This window comes from Dama dama, chromosome 31 (genome assembly GCF_033118175.1).
Source record: "Dama dama isolate Ldn47 chromosome 31, ASM3311817v1, whole genome shotgun sequence".
Classification (NCBI taxonomy): domain Eukaryota; kingdom Metazoa; phylum Chordata; class Mammalia; order Artiodactyla; family Cervidae; genus Dama; species Dama dama.
This window is the reverse complement of record NC_083711.1, coordinates 54,359,411-54,370,077: the sequence shown is the minus strand read 5'-3', so window position 1 is coordinate 54,370,077 and position 10,667 is coordinate 54,359,411.

Here is a 10,667-nt window from a genome sequence, read left to right as displayed (position 1 = left end):
CCTTATGGAAAAGGGTGTTCTTTCTCCATTGTATATTTTTGCCTTCTTTGATGTGGATTAATTGACCGTAGTGTGTGGGGTAGCTTCTGGGCTCTCTGTCCTGTTCCATCGATTCATGTGTCTGTTTTGGGCCAGCACCAGCTGTTTTGATTACTATACTTTTGTTCTATAGTCTGAAGTCATGGAGTATGCTGTTTCCAGCTTTTAATTTTTCTCATGATTGTTTTGGTAATTCTAGGTCTTTTGTGGTTCCACATAAATTTTAGTATTGTATATTTTATTTTTGTGGAAACTGTTATAGGTATTACGATAGCATGCATGCATGCTAAGTCACTTCAGTTGTGTCTGATTCTTCGTGACCCTACAGACCCACCAGGCTCCTCTGTTCAGGCAAGAACACAGGAGTGGGTTGACATGCTCTTCTCCAGGGGATCTTCCTGACACAGGGATCAAACCTGTGTCTCTTATGTCTCCTGCATTGGTAGGTGGGTTCTTTACCACTACTGCCACCTGGGAAGCCCTGGTTCAGTTCAGTTCAGTTCAGTTCAGTCACTCAGTCGTGTCTGACTCTTTCTGACCCCATGGCCTGCAGCATGCCAGGCTTCCCTGTCCATCACCAACTCCTGGAGCTTGCTCAAACCCATGTTCATCAGGTCAGTGATTCCATCCAACCATCTCATCCTCTGTCATCCTCTTCTCCTCCTGTCTTCAATCTTTGTCAACATCATGGTCTTTTCAAATGAGTCAATTCTTCTCATTAGGTGGCCAAAGTACTGGAGCTTCAGCTTCAGCATCGGCCCTTCCAATGAATATTCAGGACTGGTTTCCTTTCAGATTTCCTTTCATATTGACTGGTTGGATCTTCTTGCAGTCCAAGGGACTCTCAAGCGTCTTCTCCAACACCGTGCTTCAAAAGCATCAATTCTTCAGCGCCCAGCTCTCTTTATAGTCCAACTCTCACATCCATACATGACTACTGGAAAAACCACAGCTTTGACTAGACAGACCTTTGTTGGCAAAGTAATGTCTCTGCTTTTTAATATGCTGTCTAGGTTGGTCATAACTTTCCTTCCAAGGAACAAGCATTTTTTAATTTCATGGCTGCAGTCACCATCTGCAGTGATTTTGCAGCCCAAGAAAATAGTCTGTCACTGTTTCCACTGTTTCCCCGTCTATTTGCCATGAAGTGATGGAACTGGATGCCATAATCTTAGTTTTCTGAATGTTGAGTTTTAATCCAACTTTTTCATTCTCTTCTTTTACTTTCATCAAGAGGCTCTTTAGTTCTTCCTCGCTTTCTGCCATAAGGGTGGTGTCATCTGTATATCTGAGGTTATTGATATTTCTCCTGGTAATCTTGAAATTAAAAGACGTTTGCTCCTTGGAAGGAAAGCTAAAACAAAACTATATAGCATATTAAAAAGCAAAGACATCACTTTGCTGATAAAGTCCATCTAGTCAAAGCTATGGTTTTTCCAGTAGTCATGCCTATGGATGTGAGAGTTGGACTATAAAGAAGTCTGAATGCAGAAGAATTGATGCTTTCAAACTGGGGTGCTGGAGAAGACTCTTGAAAGTCCCTTGGACTGCAAGGAGATCAAACAAATCAATCCTAAAGGAAGTCAACTCTGAATATTCATTGGAAGGACTGATGCTGAGGCTGAAGGTCCAATATTTGGTCATCTGATGTGAAGAGCCAACCTATTGGAAAAGACCCTGGTGCTGGGAAAGATTGAGGGCAGGAGAAGAAGGGGATGACAGAGGATGGAATGGTTGGATGGCATCACCAATTCAATGGACATGAGTTTGAACAAACTCTGGGAAGTAGTAAAGGGCAGGAAAGCCTGGTGTGCTATACTCCACGGGGTTTTGAAAAGAATCAGACACGACTTAGTGACTGAACAACAACACAGCATCAACTAAATACCAGAAAACAAAAGTAAAAAAAAAAAAAATCCCATTTGAAATTGTATTTAAAAAAGATAAAATAGTTAGGGGGAAAGCCTTACAAATGAGGTAAAAGACCTTTATGCTAAGAACCATAAAATGGTGATAAAGGAAATTGAAGATGATTCCAAAAAAATGGAAAGATATCCCTTGCTCTTGGATTGGGAGAATTAATATTTTTAAAATGGCCATACCACGTGAAGAAATCTATAGAGTTAATGTGATCCCTATCAAAATACCCATGACATTTTCATAGAACTTAACAAATAATTCTAAAATTTATATGAAACCCTGTAAGACCCAGAATTGCCAAAACAATTCTGAGGAAAAAGAGCAATGCTGGAAGCCTAGCCCTCTACATGTAGGTTAGTGAAACAAAACAGAAATTCTGGAAATGCACCCACACACCTACAGTCAATTAATCTTTGACAAAGGGGATAAGAATCTAGTCAAGGAAAGACAGATTCAGCAAGTGGTATTGTGAAAGCTGAAAAGCCACACCTAAATCAATGAGATTAGAACACTGCCTCACTTCATACCCAAAAATAAACTAAAAATGGCTTAAATACTTAAATATGAGATGATACCATAAAGCTTCTAGAAGAGAACATAGGCAAAACATTCTCTGATATAAATTGTAGTAATGCTTTCTTAGGTGAGTCTCCCAAGGCAAGGAAAAATAAAAGCAAGATTGAACAGTTAAGACCTAATCAAACTTAAAACCTTTTGTGTAGCAAAGGAAACCATAAACAAACTGAAAGACAGCCTATGTACTGGGAGAAAACATTTGCAAACAATGTGACTAACAAGGGCTTAATGTCTACAAAATGCAAACAGCTCATACAATTTAACAACTAATGACCTATTCAAAAAATGGGCAGAAGATGTAAATAGACAGTTCTTCAGAGAAGACATATAGATGGCAAATAGGCACATGAGAAGGTGATCAACATTGTAATTATTAGAGAAATGCAAATCAAAAATGCAATGGGATACCACCTCACATCAGTCAGAAGGCCATCATCAAAAAAACTACAATAAATGCTGGAGATGGTGTGGAAAAAAGGGAGCACTCCTACAGTGTTGGAAGGTATGCCATTATGGAAAACATTATGGAGTTTCCTTAAAAAAGTAAAAGTAGAGTTGCTATATGATCCATCAATCTCACTTCTGGCCCTGTATCTGGAGAAAACTCTAATTAAAAAAAATACAATTTTCTTTAAAAAGTCAACTAAAAAAAAGATACAATTTTCACAGCAGCATTATTTGCAAAAACCATGGCATGGAAGGAGCCTAAATGTCCATCAACAGATAAATGGATAAAGAAGATGTGGTATAGATATAGATATAAGATATACTATATCTTATATTCCCCTGGAGAAGGAAATGGCAGCCCACTCCAGTATTCTTGCCCAGATAATCCCATGGACGGAGGAGCCTGGTGGGCTACAGTCCATGGGGTCGCAAAGAGTCAGACACGACTGAGCGACTCCACCACCACCACCACATATCTTATATAGTATATCTTATATGTAAATATTATAAGATATAGTATTAGAATACTACTCAGCCTTAAAAGAAGAATGAAATAATACCATTTGCAGCAACCTAGAGATTATCATATTAAGTGAAGTCAGACAAAGACAAATATATTCATTTGTGAAATCTAAAATATGATACAAATGGGCTTCTAAAACAAAAACAAACTCACAGGCATAGAAAATGAATTTACATGTATCAAAGGGAAAAGGGAGATGGGGAGGAATAAATAAGAGATTTGGAATTATGTATGTTTATATATATATATAACATAAACAGCAAGGTATTGCTGTATAATATAGGGAACCCTATTCAACATCCTGTGACAAAGCATATGGGCTTCCCTGCTGACTCAGCGGTGAAGAATCTGCCTGCCAATGCAAGAGACATGAGTTCAATCCCTGATCTGGGAGGATCCCACATACCATGGAGCAACTAAACCCGTATGTTGCAGTTACTGAAGTCCGTGCTCCCTAGAGATGGTGCTGTCAACAAGGGAAGCCACGGTTATGAGAAGCCCATGCACCACAACTCGAGAGTAGTCCCCACCTGCTATAGTTAGGGAAAAGCCTGTGCAGCATCCACTAGAGCCCCAGCGTAGCCAGAGATAAATAAATAAAAATAAGTAAAATGATTTTAAAAAAGCATCGTAGAAAAGAATATGAGAACAACATATGTTTACCTTGGTATAACTGATCTCCTTGCTGTCTACCAGAAACTAACACAACATGGTAAATCTACTATATTTCATTAAAAAAATTAAAAAGAAATTTAGAAAAACATGTCCTACATTAAATGCTAATTATTTTTATGTCAATAGAAATTATCTTCACAACAGCTGAAACATAATTTTTCAGGATTTTTAATTTTAAAATATCAGATTTATATTGTTTTGTTAGTAGTTGATAGCCTTTGGACTTGAATAAGCAATTTTAAGCAGTATTCTAAAATACTGAAACATTCATCTTCATGCATGGTTTTAGTGTTTATACATGGTTTAAATATACATATAATTATATATACATATATATTTAATATATGTTTTATATATATATAGTATAATTCTTTGCTTAATTTTATATGTCACAGAGTTGCTATATGTTCATGTGAGAATACTGTGATATGCCATTCAGATCTTTCTTTAGGAATAAAATGCTCATCTAGGAACAGAGAGTGATACCAAAAAAAGGCTTACACACAATTGCCCCTCCCCCTCCCCACTGGTAATCACTAGGCTCAAGGATATATTGTGCAACATGAGTGTATCAGTCACTCAATCATGTCCGATAATGCGACCCCATGGACTGTAGCTACCTCCAGGTTCCTCTGTCCATGGAATTCTCCAGGAAAATAATACTGGAGTGGGTTGCCATGCCCTTCTCCAGGGGATCTGTCCAACCCAGGGCTTGAACCTCCATCTCCTGCATTGCAGGAAGATTCTTTACTGTCTGAGACACCAGGGAAGCCCCTACAATATGGGGAATATAGCCAATGTATTGTAGTAACTATAAATGGAAAATAACCTTTAAAATTTTGTGTGTGTGTGTATGTGTATATATATATATATAAACTTAGCCCATTTGGAGAAGTGCCTCAGCTAAAGGCGCCTGACTTGTCCTTGGTCATACCTTCCAGAGGCAGCTTACATTCAGTGACTAATCAAACACGAGTGTCAATCCGGGGCGTCTCTCAGTGGCCGTCCTAGTCTTGAGCTGCGTGAGCAGCTGTAGCCCTCCGTGCGCCTGCATCCCAGCACTTCTCCTGCTCAGTACTGCCTCTCTCCCTCTGCTTCCCCAAGTCTTGATTCTCACAGCACTCCTTGGTAGTTGTTCTTCACGCTCATCTCTGAATCAGGATCTGTTTCCTGGAGAATCTAGACTAGGGTACTCTGGGGCTATTGAGATACCTACCTACTTATTATCTTTAACTTCATTATCTATTAAGCTGGCTATGCAACTACCCACTCTAAGAAGGTATAAAAAGGATGTGTGCATTTATAACTTTTGACATGCCAAGTGTTTGTTTATGACAACACTCAATTACCTGTTGTCTGGTTCTCCTAAATAAAAACCAGTTACTTCATTAAATGTTGTAATATACATGAGTTGATTACAGCCCTATGAGCAATAGTACCAAAATTTTTTGACTGTGTATGTTGGGTTATGAGATGTCTTTTTGTTTATCAAGAGAAACTAGGAGCTAATTTGTCTTATAGAAACATGTGTTGATGTAGAACAGTTTGTACCCAGTAGATCTTGAGAACGTAAAAGAAAATTTTACTGAGGAAATTGCAATTAGTAATGTAAAGACAATACTTGGCAGAAACTTCTGAGATAGAATTCTTTGGCCCCTTAGCAGCAGTTTATGAAGGACGACCAGTGTTAATTACAGCTGAACAGAACTTTCTTATTTCCCAGTCTCTGTCAAAGGAGGGCCATCAAGCAGTATTTATTTTTCAAAAGACAGAAAATAGATCCAGTTGGCTGAGGCTCCAACTCTGATTTATTTCTTCAGTTCAGTTCAGTTGCTTAGCTGTGTCCAACTCTTCACGACCCCATGAACCGCAGCATGTCAGGCCTCCCTGTCCATCCCCACTCCCGGAGTTTACCCAAACCCCTGTCCATTGAGTCGGTGATGCCATCCAACCATCTCATCATCTGTCATCCCCTTCTTCTCCTGCCCTCAATCTTTCCCAGCATCAGGGTCTTTTCAAATGAGTCAGCTCTTCGCATTTATTTCTTACTGTTTTGCATATATCACACAAATCCAGATCTTATGACTTTCACCAATTTTATTGGAATCAATAATGATAGTTTTATAATTTCTTTTAACCCGAGTTTCTTCATGGCCTGCTCTCTGTTTATCACCTTGCTTTATCTCTTGCACTCTTCTTTCTGCCACACCCTGCCACGCACACCACAGACCACCTGCGTCACTTCTGATAGTGAGTACTCCGTGTTTTACCTCCAGTAGGGGTAAAACTGGAGTTTCACCCAGTGGTTAAGAGGTGCAGTGGTTAAGAGGTAGACCCTGCTTTCGGCCCAGCCCTACATTCACTCTTCCACTTCTGGTAAGTTACTTTCCCAGCTGTGCCTCAGTTTCCTCAACTGAGAATAATGTTAGAACCTCACTTGAATGTGGAAAAATTAAGTGCAGCGTGCTTGGTTCACAGTAGCTTACATACTATTGGATGCTATGTTATTTGATAGAAATTACATATTCTTGTTTAGGGTCTGTTCTGTTCCGTTTTGTTCTTCAAACCTATTACTGTGATTGGGGGTGTATTAAATGTGTGTGCTTAAACATTTCAAGTTCTACTTTATGAATATGTATGACAAAAGGAATTCATCTTGATAGAGTACTTGTACATGTAGATCAGTACATAACTGTTGAGAAATTAATGAAAATTTTATTAAAAATGTTCCTGTTGCCTAGAGACAACATAGAGGCTTGAACATATCTCTACAAACTTTGCATTGAAGCACTGAGGTTTACGTGTGGACTTGTTTCTTCCTATTAAAAAAACAATTAAATGTGTGGAAGGTCCCAAGGCAAGTCTCTTTCTTTTTACCTTGACTGGTCCACTACAGGGAGATCTTGGAATTATCTGGTAATCGGGTCTGAGTATGATTCATGAAGAGGGACTGCCCTGTGTGCGGAGACTGAAATGCTGGGTCACAGTCAGTTCCTCACTCTGGCTTTTGTTACCACTAATGCGATCACTGTGTGTCCAGCCCAGGTGTTATGTCCGTATCTCACACACTGCGGAAAGGCTACAGGAAGCCTTTCAAAAGTAGGTATTTGTTTTTCCAGGGGTTAGTGGCACCCTTCTTTGTCTAAGTAATGGATCTTACATTGTGTATGTTAAACTTATTGAGCATTACTTAAATCCCATAACACATACCAACAATGTGATTAAAGCTAATTTCTGTTGGATCGTTTGTCAGATTAATTGGTTAGCTCCCCAGGTGCAGAGTTCCTCTTCTAAGCACTAAAAATAGCATCGTTACAGAATCTTAAAAAATGCAGTATGTAAGCCAGTTGCCACATCCAAAACCTGAATTATTTATTCAAGTATTTCATTTGCAACTGAATGTTTGACAGTTGTGGCAAATAGCAATGTAAAAATATGAAGAAATGTTTTGATAGTAATTTTTGAAGTTTTTGAATTTTTTGAAGTAAGTTTTGAAGTAATTTTTCCTCCTTTGACCTTTAATTTGCTGTCATACATTGACTTCAAAGCCCTCAGTGTAATATACAGAATCCCCAAACATTCCTTTCATTTGTTTTCCTTGATCCCATGTTAGCTTTTCCTGACGTCTTACAGACACTGTATTCGATTTACATTTCTTCATATCAGATTTTTATTTTCCTAATTCCTGTAGGAAAAAGTGAACATGCGACATAGCATGCATAAGGTAACTAAAAGACCACCCTAATGTAAAAATGTATGCTTATATAAACATATAAACCCGAAGACTCATCACTTGTTTTTTTCTGCCCACTCAGCAAATCAGTCAGTATATCCTCATATTGATTATTTCTTTTCATTCTCTCTCTACTGTCTTGGTCTCGACTACATCATTCCCTGCCCACAGTATTTCAATAGCTTCTTAATCGGTTTCTCTGTCTTAGTTCATTATTTCTATTGGCTCTTCTATTTAGTATGGTCAGTATAATTCTCTACTCTCATCTTTGTCACTTTTTCCCCTTAAAAACTGACAATGCCCATTATTTATTTGTCAAAGTGAAACTTACCAGCCTTTCTAACTTAAATTCAAATACTGAGCTCTGGCTAGCAGAGTGTGGGCAGAGGTGATGTTCCCATCTCCATGCCTGGACCACAAGACCTCCTACACCACTGGCTTCATGCTTTCTCTCTTCCATCATCTCCTGACAGTGTCAGGAAAACAGTGGAAAGCTTTGAAATGATAGAGAATGAAAGAATCGATAGATTAAAAAGAGTAGGGTCTTTCAGTAACTTCATGGTGCAAAGCTCTTTGTCCCTAAATCCCACTCCTGTAAGCAAGAAAGAGAATTCCATTGTTTTGTGGGGGAGGTATTTGTTGAAGCAGTTGGCCAGCTATCCTAATGTGTTTCAGTTTTGCAGTAGCAGTATTATTGGTACAAGTCAAGATTAATTAATTTGCTGGGGGGTTATTATTTGGATTTGGGACGCTTTGTGCAGTTTTTTCATTAGTTCCTTGCATATGGTTTTTGAATGTAATTGTCTTTTTGTTTGACAAAAAATAATTCATCTTGATAGGGTACTTGCATCTATTTTGTCCTAGGTACAAAGAGGAAGCAAAGAAAAGGTTATTTCTTTAATATACTTCTAAAAGGCTTATGGGTTATATTGTAGTCTTACCTTGAGCCCATTTTCTACTAAATTTTTACACTCAGCATAGAACCTCAACAACATTGTCACTCCTGTTAGAATACCAAGTGATTAGAGTCATTTTCAGGTCTTATCTGAGACACCCAGAATTGTTCTGTCGCCTGATTGTTCCTAGGGTTTGATGCTAACGGAAGAGTTTTTGTTTATTTTTCCTTATTGCTTCTAAAGGAAAATTCTTTTACTGAATTCCCACTGTTGTACAAAATCAATGTAAGCTTTATTTTGCAAGCACCCATTACTTCAGGCAGTCCTTTTCATAGCTTGAGCACTTTGATGACAATACCTTGGTAAAGAAAGCGCCTCGCATCATTCCTAGAAGTTGAGTTTCTGTGGGGTGACTAGGCCTGCAGACAGAAGGAAATCCCGTCTTGTGACGTGGCCCAGCACTGGAGCGTGTCATTTGTGGCCACTTCTCTTTCAGCCATCCTTCTCTCTGCCATCTGACAAAATCTCTCTCTTATCTGAGGACTAGAAAATGACATTTACTAGATCACCACTTCGGAATTCACGTTTTGGATAAATGCAGGATGTCAAGAGGGTCCTGACAATTTATTTCAAAATCTTGTTTTGCTTCCAAATAGCATCAGTTGTTCATTCTTCACATTTTCTGCTCTAGGAAAACATGTATGCAAGAGGTTTGTTTACTCCTAGGTTATTTAACATAAAATGCTGAATTAACAGGTGACCTTGGTCAATGCCATTCTCGGATATGTGTAACAATCCCTGATAATATATTTTATAACCTTTCTGGGTGAGTAGGGATTGAGGCATGTCAGAAAGGTCAAAAGAGGGGAGAAGAGGATAAAAAGAAACCTGGTGTTTGGTTTCTAAGCCTGTCTCTGGAACTGGACTTGAAAGCTTTAGGGACCAGCAACCACAGAGACCACACTGCTAACCTCGTTTGCTTTTACTCTACATTAATGGGCTCACTAAGATGATGACGCTTCACATCGTGTTGTCATTGCCTGCTTATGTTTCTCTTCCATGCATGGAGGAAAGGATCAATCACGTGTTACTTACCTTTGAATCTTGAAACAAACACATTCAATAAAAGTTTTGGTAACTGAGAGAGTGAATAACTGAAGTGACCTCTACATTTGACTGTCATTGTAGTATAACAGGATATTATAATCGAGCTATAGTCCTGATTACATATGAACCCTGATTTACCATTTAGGCTTTTTTTACAAGATAAAAGTAGTAAAGGAAGAAATTAGTAGTGAGAAAGAGGAATGAAGGTCAGGATCATGTAGATGAGGAAGAATGGGTAAAGGTTAATCATTAGAAAACAGAAGGGATTTAAAAGTAAGAGGTGATAGGATTTATAGATGGAGATAGGGAAAGAGTTATGAAAGAGATGAACATGTTGGTGGAATCAGCCGGTGAGCATCCAGAATTATAGTCAAGTAGTTCTCCGACTCACTGACTAGGGAGTTGTGAAGATGTAGTACAGTAAGCTGCAGAGTTTTTTAGAGAGAATCTGTTCCACAGATAAGAAAGTCTTTTTATTCCGTATTATTATTTTCCTTTCATGTTGGGAGGATGTACCAGTGACAGTTGGTCTCCTTTCAGCCAAATAGCTCCCATATGCTACATAATGCTGCTGCTGATTAAAATCCTATGGAAGAGTCAGCCTGTGTCTGGAACAATAGCAGCCTGAATTCAAATGTATCCGTCTTCTGGGGAAGCAGAGATAATCAAATTCCCCCCTTCAGCAACTTTGGGAACACACCATTTGACAAGATACAATGGGTGTGAGTCACACACTTTCTGTCTGTATACC